General features: G+C 39.3%; 1 pseudogene; it reads left to right on the forward strand.

Moving 5' to 3' along the window:
* Window positions 1-13,519, forward strand: part of LOC132405273 (rap guanine nucleotide exchange factor 6-like) — a 64,611-nt pseudogene extending 51,092 nt beyond the window's left edge.
* The last annotated feature ends 626 nt before the right edge of the window (window positions 13,520-14,145 follow it).

The raw sequence follows: 14,145 nt of genomic DNA on the forward strand, positions 1-14,145 counted from the left end.
TACCATTCTTGTATATTTTGTTATAAATTGGAATTGTCATTCAGTGGCAAAATTACCTTTCTTTTTCTCTGAAGGAAATGACTCCAAAGTGGAAGGTTTGGCAAATTTTGAGAAGCTGCGGATGATCGCCAAGGAGATTCACCATGTTGTCTGCATGACTTCAGTTAACATGGATCCTGCTGTAATGTTCAGGAATAGGTTAGTAATTGTCAAGAAACCAACTGAGGATTCCATTTTTAAAATGTGGTCAGGGCAAGTGGCAAATCTTGAATGTTTTAGTTTTGGGGAAGTTTGTTGAAAATATATTCTATTCTGCAAACTATTTCTTGTTTAATAGGCCTTCTATACTTAAAAATCTCATAAATGGTTGTATAATTTATTGAGAAAATGCTTTCAGTTTCTTTGAGAGAGTTACAGCATACAGCTTAATGCTAATCACAGTATGTGTTGCCAATTGACTTTCTGGTTATCTGTTGTTTTATGTTTTCATTCCTCTCCGTGGAAAGAAAAGCTATCACCTCAACATTTAAACTTGCTTTTAACATAGAACATAGAACAGAATAGTACAGCACAATACAGTCCTTCGGCCATGATGTTGTCCCAGCTGTTTAACCTACTCCAAGATCAATCTAACATTTTCCTCCCACATAGCCTTCCATTTTTTTCATGCATTTGCCTGTCTTAAGGGCTTCTACCACTACCCCAGCAGTGTGTTCAATGCTCCTACTGCCCTTTATGTAACATAAACAACTTGTCTCTGACATCCTCCCCCATACTTTCTTCCAATCATTAATAATTATGTCCCCTCATATTATCCATTTCCATCCTGGGAAAAAGTCTCTGGCTGTCCACTTGATCTGTGTCTCTTATCATTTTATACACCTTTATCAAGGAACCTCTCATTCTCCTTTGCTCCAAAGAGCAATGCCTTAGTTTGCACAACCTATCCTCATAAGACATTCTCTACAATCCAAGCAGCATCCTGGTAAATCTCCTCTACGCCATCTCTGAAGCTTCCACGTCGTTTTTATAATTAGGTGACCAGAACTGAACACAATATTCTAAGTGTGAATACATGTGAAATCACAGTATTATAGAGCTACCTTGTGATTCTAAACTCAATCTCCCTGATCATAATCAACCATAATCTATCAAGAGTCATTGGAAATTCCCCCACAGCCTCTGTTTTAAACTAGCGTGTGCTTTGCTTTTAGTTTGCTCACTACACATTCAGTTTCAGTCAGCCACCTGTTTTCTCAGTTCCGTGGTTAACATAGCTGTATAGATAAGTATAACCAATGGCCAGTACTTGTGCACCAGTTCAGCATATGGATATCCATGAAACATTTCTTTTTCTCTTTTGTTTTCTCCATTCCCTTTCATTGTCCTGAAACTATAGCAAATAGAGTCATAGAAAACTATAACACAGAATCATACCTTTTGGCCCATCTAGTCCATGCCCAAACCACTTAAACTACCTACACCCATCAACCTGCACTGGGACATATCCCTCCATTACCCCTGCCATTCATGTACTTATCCAAACTTGGCTTAAACATTGAAATTGAGCTTGCATGCACCATTTGTGCTTGCAGTTCGTTCCACACTCTTACGACCCTACGACTCTCTAAGTGAAGAAGTTTCCCCTCATGTTTCCCTTAAACTTTTGACCTTTCACCCTTAGTCCATGACCTCTGGTAGTAGTCCCACCCAACATCAATGGAAAGAGACTGATTACATTTAACCGATCTATACATCTAATTTTGTATACCTCCTCAAATCTCCTCTCAATCTTCCATATTCAAAGGAATAAAGTCCTAACCTATTCAATCTTTCCTTATAACTCAGGTCCTATAGTCCCGCAACATCCTTGTAAACTTTCTCTGTACTCTATCAACCTTATTTATATCCTTCCTGTAGGTAGGTGACCAAAACATCACAGTACTCCAAATTAAGCCTCAGCAATGCTATGTTATATCAACATAACATCCCATTTCCTGTACTCAGTACTTTGATTTATGAAGGCCAATGTGCCAAAAGCTTTCTTTATGACCCTATCTACCTTTGGTGCCACTTTCAATACATTATGGACCTGCATTCCTGGATCCCTAAGCCCTACTGTTCACTGTGTAAGGCCACCTTCCGAACTGCAACTCTTCGCTCTGGTCTGCATTACATTTCATCTAACACACACAAGATGCTGGTGCAGCAGGCCAGGCAGCATCTACAGCAAGAAGTACAGTCGATGTTTTAGACCAAGAACCTTCGTCAGGACTTAAATTTCATCTGCCATTTTTCAGCCCAATTTTCCAGCTGATCCAGATCTCTTGGCAAGCCATGATAGCCTTCATCGCTGTCCACTACATGCCCATTCTTGGTGTCATTTGCAAATTTGCTGATCCAGTTTACCACATTATCATTCAGATCATTGATATAGATGACAAACAACAAGGGACCCAGCACCAATCCCTACGGCACTCCACGATTCACAGCCCTCCAGCATCCAAATAGCTACAAAATAAATTGAAGATAAACTGGCCGAAGAATATTTTTACATGGTTCTTTTTTTTTTTGTAATTTATTTTTTATTGAAGTTCATCATCAAACAAACATTTCCGTTAGATGTATTTCATATAGTCATATTTGCCGCAAATCTCCACTGGTTCTTAATAAATTACTCCACTTCTTTCCATCTGGATATACGTAGTCCAAATCAAAGAAACACTGCGCTAACTGCAAATGCATATACATTGATGACATCTATGAATTTTTTACTGTGAATGCACAACATGACATTGCTGCTGTTCTCAACTTGGCAGTAATTGGTAGAGAGTATTAATTTAGGAAAAAACAAAGGGAATGTGGAATCTTTAATGAGGCAGTTCCTCATTTTTTTTATTGGCACTAGATTTTACTTCTTTATAAATGAATTACCCTCGAATGAGAAATGGAAATTCATTCAAAAGACCATAAGGTATGGAGGGAATTTGAAAGCTTGTGCCCTGTATTCTAGTTTTATTTTGCACAAAGAGGCACTACCCCTTTTATTTGTTAGTATTTGATCACGAAACTAAAAGATGCCAGGTTCCATAAGGTTGTCATAGCTGGCAGTGGTAGTGGGGATAAGCTCACATTACCTATTAAATGCCCTCTATAGTGTGCATCTCAAATAGCCTCTGACAACCAAGTCTAGCTCCTGGTTTTCTTGTGTGGTTTAGCTACTAAGCCATTCGGAACCATTTCTACTGACAAGAGAAGAAGCAAAGGCAGGCTACTGGCATCTTAAAACCAGTCAGATGGGGCTGGACAGCTCATCTAGGAGAAGAAAAACTCTGATCTCAAACTCCTCTGCCTTTCAGCTATATCCACTATTGAGGAAGGTTTCGGGAGTAAACCCTAAGGAAGAATCTGGAGCTGAAGTCCCCAGGCCTGAGTTAAGCTTAACACTGACTGGTAACTCTTGTGTTGATGATGGTCCCAAACTTTGGTGGTCTCTGCCATTCCTTTGGATACATCAGCTGCATGGAGAGGGGTAGCCTGCTACATAGGCAACAGCTTGCTCTCCATATCCTACTACCCTGACCTGCATATCTCAAACACAGCGGGGATGCAACTTCGTGGTCAAAGTACCATTGCCCCAAATCATGATGTAATAAAAATGGATCATTCTGCTGTTGATTCCATGACACTGCTCTCATGGTTCATTGAAAGACTCCATATACAAAACGTTTTTTCTTTCATTATATTTAGATTATTGGGTTAATTGAATGGAATGCTCTTTTAGGGAACAGGTTTAGTCAAGGGGACTTGAAACTAATCCAAAATAAATTCAACCACAGATCTAGGAAATAGGTTTTGCAGAATCTGGAATGGTCTGTAATCCTGCTTAATTCTTGCATTACTTCTCACTTTAATACCTACAAGGCCACAAGAGAATGTGATTTGTTTTAAAATCTTTATAGTGTGCATTTTGAACTTCTTCTTTCACTCAGTTAAAATCCAGCTTTCAGTCTGGAATAGTTGCAGGATTATAACTATTCACCAGTTTCTATGCAACGTATCAGCAGTATGTCGAGCCAAGAGTCTGCAGATGCTGGAATTTTGGAATAAACTGCTCGAAGAACTTAGCAGGTCAAACAGCATCTGTGGAGGTAAAACGGGTTTGTTGCTGTTTCGGTTGGGAGGGGGTTGGGGTAAAGGGGAACACAACCAATATGCAGAAGTGAGAGGGAGGGGTGAAACAGAGGCTGTAAGGTGGAGCATATGAGAAGATGAGCAGGCGGAGCCATGGGGAGGTGGGAGAGATGAGACACAGGCCGAGTACTGTAGGTGATAAGTGGAAATATAAGAAGTAGGAAAAAGTATTTTTTTAAGGGAAATGTAGCCAGGTTGGGAGAGAGCAAAAGAAATGGTTGAGACAGAAGCCAGAAGTTGACAGCAAACACAGTCTCATTGTATTCCTTTCTGATTCCCACCTAGGGTCTGCCTGCCATTATTCTTCTTTCCCATCTCTTTCTCCATCCCCTCTCATTACATAGACACATTACACCCACCTCCAACCTGGCTCCACCTACAAGTCTTCCACATTCTTATCTTTCTGGATTTCTTCTCTTTGGGTTACCTTTCCTATCTCTTCTTCACCTGGTTCCTTTACCTGAATGCTCCCCTCACTCAATAACCTGAACCTACCCTTTCCAATCCTGTCACTTCTATAGACTGGCTTCCCTCCCTCTGCATTGTTGGTAATGATGCAGAAAACTGATGTGAAATATCGACTATCTCTTTGTCCCCACAGATGCTGCATGATGTCCCCACAGATGCTGCATGACCTGCAGAGATCGTCCAGCTATTTATTTTTGATATCAATAGTATGTTCTGATTAGATTAAATATTTTGATTTGATAATATGAATAGTAGTGCCAGTTTTATAGCACTCTCTGTTCCCTTGTACTGCATGCTTCCCCTCATCCTCTTTCTCTTCTGAACTGGTTTATCTTTTCTGCCTTTCTCTCTGAACACATGCTTCAATGTTCATGGCTCTCACTTACAGGAAGAAAAGATGGAGGAGTTTGGGGTAAGTAGTCTGTGCATAAGTTTTGGCACATAACAGCTCTGCATCCTCCTCACGACTGCCTGCCCTGTAAAACAGCATGTCTCACTTAACCTAATACCCATCCCACCTGTCCCCTTACAATATTGTGATATTGCAGAATAACTTCTAAACTACTTCAACTAAATGCCTTTTACAACAAAACAATGCATGCAATTTTTAAAAAACATATATAAACTCTAAGCATTTTTTAGACCATGCCTGGGTTTATGCATTTATTTTACAAGTGAAGAGCATTTTGCAGTAAATTTTGTATTTTGCAATTGTATTCATGATGGATAACTTTAGATCCATTTTATATGTTTTTTTTAAAACTGTGTCTGAGCTTGTGCATTTATTTGCAAGAAAAGAGCATTTTTCAGTAAATTTTGTGTTTTGCAACTGTATTAGTGGTGAATAATTTTATACCTATTTGATATGGTAGTGTTGATATATTTGATGAGTGCTGGAACATGTACTGACCTAAGACATCTTTAATAAATGGCATGTATAGATGTGGAGTGGAGGTTCCCAACTCCTTTGGACCAACACCATTAAGTAAGGAGTCCGTGGACCACAGGATGGGAACCCCTAATGTAGAGGATAATACAAGAAATCTAGTAGGAAGAGTAGACAGAAACAGGTTTGGTAGCATGAGAAGTCTGGTAGGCCTCAACTGAATTTACTTTACTGGATTTACTGGATAGGACAGATGAACTAGGAGCATGAATCAGCACTTGAAATCATGATGTTAACAATCATGGAAATGTGATTGAGGAAAGGGCAAAAATAATAGCTTTTTTTTCCATGGTAATGCAGTTTCAGACATGATAGAAGAGGACAGTTCTCTCTACAGACTAGGGAGAATAGAGCAGCTGTAGTTATGGAGGATGTATTGGAGGGAGTATCCCATGAGACCATATGGATAGAATTTAGGAACAAGAGAGAGAGGATATCACAGGGGATATTCTTTAGGCCTCCCAATACAGTAATGGGTGGGAATTAAAGGAACAGTTAGGTAAGGAATTTGCAAAAAAAGTGTAACAGCAGTAGGGTTGGAGTAAAATGATAATACATAATACATTGCAAGACATAATAAAAACTATAAATTACAATAACAATACATATAAAAAAGAAAACAAATAGTGCAAAAGGAGAGGGAAAAATACTGAGGTAATGTTTCTTGGTTCACTGTCCATTCAGAAATTCGATAGAGGAGGGAATGAAGCTGTTACTGAAATGCTGAGTATGTGTCCTCAGGATCCTGTACCTCCTCCTTGATGGTAGCAATTAGAAGAGGGTGGTGAATTTGTGGAATTTATTACCACAGACAGATGTGGAGGCCAGGTCATTGGGTGAATTTAAGGCAGAGCTTGATAGGTTCTTGATTGGACGTGGCATCAAAGGTTATGAGAAGGTCGGGGAGTAGGGCTGAGGAGGGGGAAAAAGAATCAGCCATGATTGAATGGTGGAGCAGATTCAATGGGCCAAATGATCTAATTCTTCTCGTATGTCTTATGGTCCAAGAGGCCATGTTCTGAGTGATGTGGGCCCTTAATGATGAATGCCACATTTTTGAGACATCACCTTTTGAAGATGTCCTCTATGATGGGGAGGCTAGTGCCCATGATGGAACTGGCTGAGCTTACAACTTCCTGCCGCTTTTTTATGATCCTGTGTAGTGGCCCCTGCATACTATGCAGTATGGTGATGGTGATGCAACCAGATAGAATGTTCTTCACAGTACATCTGTGGAAATTTGCGAGTAGGTTTGGTGACATATTAATTCTCCTCAAACTGCTAATGAAATATAGCCACTGTCATGCCTTCTTTGTAATTGCTTCAATATGTTGGGCCCAGGATAGATCTACAGAAATGTTGACACCCAGGAACTGGAAACTGCTCACCCTTTCCAATACTGATCTTCACTGAGGACTGGTGTGTGTTCCCTCGACTTCCCCTTCCTAAAGTCTACAATCAATTCCTTGGTCTTATTGATGCTGAGTGCGTTGTTGTTGCTATGACACCACTCAGTCCGCTGACCTATCTCACACCTATATGCCTCCTCATCACCATCTAAAATTCTGCCGGCCATAGTTGTATCATTCTATAGATAGCGTTTGAGCTGTGCCTAGGCACACAATTGTGGGTGTAGTGAGAGTGGAGCAGGGGGCTATGCACTCATCCTTGAGGTGCCCCTATGTTGATGGCCAGTGAGAAGGAGATGTTATTTCTGATCCTCACAGACTGTGGTCATCTGGTGAGGAATTCAAGGTTCCAGTTGCAGAGGGAAGTCGAGAGGATCAGGTTTCTGAGCTCATTAATTAGAACTGACGGTATGATTGTATTGAACATAGAGCTGAATTGCTGATATTTAACTTTTCCAGCATTGACCTGGATTGCCTTAGTAAAAGGGGTTTAGATGAAACAAAATTGTTTAAAATGTTTTAGATTATATGAGCAGAATTAGGCCAATTGGCCATCATATTTATTCTGCCATTTAACCACATTCACCCACCTTCTCCTTTTCCTATGAAGAAGCTTTAATGTGCCTTAAATACAGCCAATGACTCCCAAACTCCCAAATGTATGGGTAAGTCAGGTGTTCATAAACTGGGGAGGACCTTTATCTGTTTTTATTTGTGATGGTTGAGGAAAGGAGTGTTCAATAACTTCTTAATCATCCTTAAAAGTATTAAGCTGACCACCAGGTGGTTTGCAGTCATATGCCTGTAGTTCAGTAAATAAAAGCAAATCTCCTATTAATTCACATACAGTATGTTACCAATGTAGATTTTGTTTAGTATGGTCAAGAGGAACTATATTGCTTAAAATTTTTCTCGGTATCCTGATATCTATTAACTCATTTCAATTATTCCTGTGCCGTTGTAAGGTCTGTTATTCACAAATCTTTCTCTGTTGTTATTGTGGGCATGTGATGCTGATGAAGTGGCGGCAGGTGCCATGAACTAACATCCTCCACTTATTCACTGCATGCGCTAGTTTCTATACATCGCTGAGAAAACCCAGCTGCATTTTGATTTCTGCTTCTTACCTTTGGACAGGTCATTAAGTCAAGGCAGCACAAATTCCAACGTGCTAGATTCAGTCCAAGCCGGGGGTCATAAGAAGCGAGTACGTCGAAGCTCCCTGCTCAATGCCAAGAAGCTTTATGAGGATGCACAAATGGCTCGAAAGGTTAAGCAGTATCTCTCAAACCTATATGTGGAGAAAAATGAAGAAAACATTCAAATGATGTCATTGCAATGTGAGCCTGCCTATAGCACATGTGAGTGAACTCCAGTGATGATTATTGTTTTGAATTGTTAATGAAGAAACATATAGCAATTTATTATTTGAAAATAATTTGAAGCAGGAATAGTTTTTGCCATTCACGATACTCAGTTTTATTCAGATACGGAAGACTTTTTTTCAGAAGTAAATACAGAACAATTAACTTCCACCATTTATTTGGGTTTGGGATTTATTACATTAGAATCATCAACAAGCAAGTTATCCATTTATGTACAACAGCTGTTTTTTTCTTACCTTTCCTCAATTTCTTGATCCACTTTTCAAAGAGAATTTGATAGTCCAAGAGTAATATCAGTATTTGCGCAATTAGGTAACAATTTATCCTTAGCTAATACAATGACGTTTAGCAGTCTCAGGAGAATCATGCCAACTGTCTACATTCCCTTATCTCAAATATCAAATGCAATCACAGTTAGATGGTTGTTATGGTGAAATCTGGCTTACTGTCCATTCTAATTCAATTATAGCGTGTTCTCCACATCATCAATGGCAGGGGATCATACATCAAGCTTTTTTGATCTGCATTGTTCACCTCTCAATCAACTAGATTTACTGAACTAAGAGGACAGCACCGTATCCTGTACACCTGGCCAATATTTACCTTTAACTTGCCATTAATAAAATAAGTTGGTCATTCTCACCTCTGTGAGTAAATGATCAATTATAGTTTATTTTTAGTCTTTAAACCAAAAGGAACTGCATACAAAATAATCATAGGTTATAACAGAGGGCATAATTTTAATTTTCTTTTATGACAACACAGCCTGAATGTATAACAGAGGAATAAGATTATACCGTCACATGCGTTTTCCTCTTCACAAGATGAGGTACAGTATTAATCATGGAAGCCTGCAAGTTTAGACTCAGTTGAAGAAAATTTGAGAGGCATGAATATCTTGATATTTCTTATTCAGCTGCCACATAGTAGCTTATTGTATTTGGAAACCACGGGGGAAAGGAGTCCGTTTTCTATTTAACCTCTCAGTTCAAGCAGGCGTATTGTTAAAATGTGCAGGAAATGAAAATATATTTAAATGAACATTGATTTTCCATGTTGAAGTTACACTTTCAGAATCATGGATGAGGAGGTTAAAGGTTAAACTGCAAAGTGGACCGACCTTTCATGAGTGATGGAAGCAAGAGTAATAATACATTAATGTTGTGTGAAAGTGCTATTGAAATTTCTGCCCATTTGCCGCAACAGCATACTGCCATCAGGTGGTTGTGTCTGTAGTGAAATGTTTAGTAATGAAATGAAATCAAGTGGATTTTGTGTGGAGATAACAATTAATGGAGCACAATGCTGGTATTATACTGGAAGCTTTATGAGAATTAATAATAATTTTATTTTTCTTTACAACTGGTGTTTTGCCTAGAGCAAATGTAAGTGAATATTTCATGTAAAATTGAGATATGTTAAAGAATTCTATAATTCTGAATTGAATGGAATTATCAAATAATGCTAATGCAATCCAAACATTCATAAATAAAATTGGTTCAATTCTTAAACTAGCAAGAACTAACCATTTTCTGTTTGGAACTAAAAATATACTAGCTTATATTGGATTGTGAATGTTATAAAAACAAAATGGAATTTCTAACCTACACTGTGTTTCAGTGCAGCCCAAATAAAGCTATGCTTTCTTGAAATTTCTCAGATTATTATATAACACACCTACATAAAATGAATGATCTTGATTAATCAACACTGAGTGACTTTTTGAGTCAGGTGCTGCTATTAATTGCTTTTGATTTGTAACAGCAAGGAAGAACTTTGGTGAACGGCGGTCATATAAAAGCTCAGACATGTCCCCAGTAATTACAAGGTCATCTGGTCAGCAGGGAAAGCACCAAGTACAGCAGCGAATGAGCCAGACCCTGCAATTGCCAGCAGTACCTTCAAGCAACTCACGCAAAAAAGTACCAACTCCATCATTCGGTAATTGTTTTATCTATTTTTGTTCTAATGGATATTTCTTGTTATTGAGTTCCATTCTCATGAAATGTTTACATCCTGTAAGTGTAAAGGAGAATTGCTTGTACGTTAGCAAAACCTCTTGCAGTTTTAATAGAGTAGCGATACTGTAGCAATAATCTAGGAAAAAACAGAGATCGTTGCTTCCCAAAAAATTATATTTTTTCACTTCTTGTTTTTCATGACTTCAAGTTTCTAATTTTGTAAAGTCTCTGAATGAGCCTTTCATAAATGACACCTTGACAGTAGGTAAAGCTCTCCGTTGTCTTTGCCTTTAGTTTGCAGTATTTCAGATACAGGGATTCCACACCATGATCTCCATGTTACAGTTGGCTTTTGGGGCATATTGCTTACCTTCAGAGTTTGGAAGAACATTAGCATAGGCTCTCTTTTACTGGCCCATGTAAGGGCAAAATATTTGTGTTGATAAGCCTCTATAAGACAGCAAGTTGTCTGCCTACTGCTTGTCACACTTCAATGAAATGCTTGTGTAAGATTTAGGGTCTGGTTCAAATATTTATAAGTTGACCATCATACATAGAAGCATGAGAACAAATCACAAACAAGAAAAAATCTGCAGATGCCGGAAATCCAAGCAACACACACAAAATGCTGGAGGAACTCAGCAGGCCAGGCAACATCTGTGGAAAAGAGTACAGTGGACGTTTCGGGCTGAGACCCTTTGGGAGGACTATTTTTCCATAGATGCTGCTGAGCCTGCTGAGTTCCTCCAGCATTTTGTGAACACAAAAGCAGGAAAGTTGTGTTTATTTAATTCCTATAAAAACCCCAGGTGCTAGAGCATTTGTCCAGATGTAGGTGTCAAATTTTGGAAGGTATCTGAAACACTGAGAGGATGCAGAAACAAATCATTCTAGTTTTGAGTGATTTCAGCTATCAGGATTCAAATGGTGAAATGAGGACCATTCTTATTGAAGCAGGTGTTGAGGGGAATCTTTGTAATGGTGTCCTTGTGGAGGCTTATCAATTTAAATATCTTAATGACATGGCATAATTTTATAAAGCTCGAATCTGCTAAACTGGATGTATGGCTTGGAATTATCCACCAGGGTCCCAGCATACTTGCACTGAACCTGGACCAGAAAAACATTTCAGAGAATTTTATGTGGAATAAACCTGAATAAATCTGCTTTCATTAGTCAATGGCTGAAAAATTGGAGAATACAGATTTAAAATTTAGACCAGGGGCAAGTGAAAAATACCTTTTTTTTTAAATTCAAGAAGTCTTTATGATCTGGAACTCACTGACTCAACAGGTAGTGGAAAGAGAATCAACCAGGACTTTCAAATAGAAATTGAAAAGAGACTTAAGAGAAAGATTTTGGCTGTAAGGCAAGAATAGGGGATTGGAGCTGACCAGATTGCTGTTCTAGGAGTTGGCATAGATGTAATGGACAAAATGTTTGTTCCTGTACTATAATTTTTCTATGATCTATTCTGAACTAAACCCAATTTATTTATTCATGTGTTCTAAAAGTGAAGCCTAACACAATTATAGTTTCTGATGAAAATTGAGTAAGCTCAATAATTTATTCCTGGTCACAAGAGATTTTGCAGGTGCTGGAAATCTTGACCACCACACCTAAGTGCTAGAGGATTGCTGCAAGTCAGGCAGCATTTATGGAGGGAGAGAAACAGTTTGGGCCAAGGCCCTTCATCAGGACTGGAAAGGAAGGGGGCAAAGGCCAGAATAAGAGGGTGGGGATAGGGGAAGGAGTGCATCTGGCAGGTGATAGGTGAAACCAAGTGTGGGGGGAGGAGGGGAGGGTAGATGAAGTAAGAAACTGGGAGGCGATAAGTGGACAGGGTAAAGAAAACAATGAGGGTTAGTTTAGTTCACTTTTTTGGGCAGATTGACTCTTAATAATGATCAAGTTTTAGCTTTATTTCAGCAGAGTTATTGGCAAAACAAAACTGTGCTTCAGGTGACCATTAGGATATTTTATAACTTCCTGGCATTTATTTGACAATAATCTATAGTATAATGAGCGGTATTCTATTTCCTTTCTGTGTAAATATTGAGAACACATTGCATGATTTCAAGCTATAAAAGATAAACTTTATAAAAAAAATTACACCGCTTACTGCATTTTAATGAAGTAAACCTCACTGGCCAATTAGAGGTCAATGTCAAAGTTCATTTTGAGTAATGATTACATGCCCTAGGTATTAATTTGTGATTTATAGTTGTGGAAACGTATCCCAGCACCATGTTCAGAAGAAGAAGACGGCAATTCAGTGATGCAGAAAATAATGAAATTTTCATTGGAATTTGAATTATATTATCTGTAATTTCTATTAGCTGTTCATGAACTGTAGGATTCAGTTCTGTGATTCAAAATGGGTGGCAAATGATACTCAAAAACATTGTTATGTTTATATACTACTTAATCATTACCTATACTAGACAAAACACTTCTGACTGGGGCACCCTGGTATTATGACAGCTTGTGCTACAAAAAACAAAAATGGCCTCAGAAGTTTAGGTATTTATGTAGTTGAATAAGGTTTTTTTTAACATATTTCATCCCTTTTTCTACTAGGTGGTATTCCATTGTGGTCACAATATTCAAGTCCACCAGAAGTATCTACTTGCTCTTCTTCTCTTGCTAGTGAGGTCAGGCACAGGAGCACTGTGGCACATACCTATGGCATAGGTGGTGTCTACTTGCAAAAGAAAATTCAGCAGATTACAGGCATGAGCGAGGCCATGAATGCTAGAAGTGAAAAAGAACATGAATCAAAGAGTAGAAAGAGAATAAGGTCGCCCTTCAGGAGATTCCGAGAAAGAAGCTCTTCCAGAGATAGACAGGTTTCATCAGACAAAAGGGAGGCAGAAGGAACTGCAGGACACAAAACAGGTGTTTCAGATAAAAGTTCTGCACCAACTGTAGGGACAGATCAAGGCAGCTCCAGCAACAACTCCAGCAGTCGATCTTTTGAATGGTTGTACCTGTGGTGAACTATATATACCTGTCTGGACACGCCCCCCCCCCCCCCACCCCGCTGACTGCTCCTGTGGCTCCTCCCACAGACCCCGGTATAAAGGCGATTGGAGGCACAGCCCCTGCCTCCGTCTCCAGGATGTAGTGTGCTGGTCACTTGCTGCTTGTTCTTTCTTCCAGCCAATAAAAGCCTATATCTCATCTCACGTCTCCGAGAGTTATTGATGGTGCATCAGTACCCTAAGTTGATGAGGAATAGGAGAAGGAAAACTATATGAATTCCTTTTGTAATAGTAGATGGAAGTGCCTTTCTTGAGACTGGCAGCAAAAGTGGAGCATTTTTTCACTTGTAAGCTAATTCTAATGGAAACCTTGTGTGTGTCTGTGTGTGTGTGTGTGGGGGGGGGGTTTCTCTAAATTGCCTAGAGTTTGCATAGCTATGATAACACACACAAAATGCTGGAGGAACTCAGTAGGCCAGGCAGCATCTGTGGAAAAGAGTAAACAGTCAACCCTTTGGGCTGAGACCCTGCATCAGGACTGGATAAAAGAGATTAGAAGTCGGAGCAAGAAAGTGGAGGGAGGAGAGGAAGAGGTACAAAATTGTAGGTGATAGGTGAAACCAGGAGAGGTGGAGGGCTGGCGTAAAGAGGCGGAGGGCTGATGTAAAACGTTGGGAAGTTGATTGGTGAAAGAGATAAAGGGCTGGAGAAGGGGGATTCCGATAGGAGAGGACAGAAGACTATGGGAGAAAGGAAAGGGGGAGAAGAACCAGAGGGAGGTGATGGGCAGGTAGGGCG

The sequence above is a fragment of the Hypanus sabinus genome, chromosome 15 (assembly GCF_030144855.1).
Source record: "Hypanus sabinus isolate sHypSab1 chromosome 15, sHypSab1.hap1, whole genome shotgun sequence".
Lineage (NCBI taxonomy): Eukaryota > Metazoa > Chordata > Chondrichthyes > Myliobatiformes > Dasyatidae > Hypanus > Hypanus sabinus.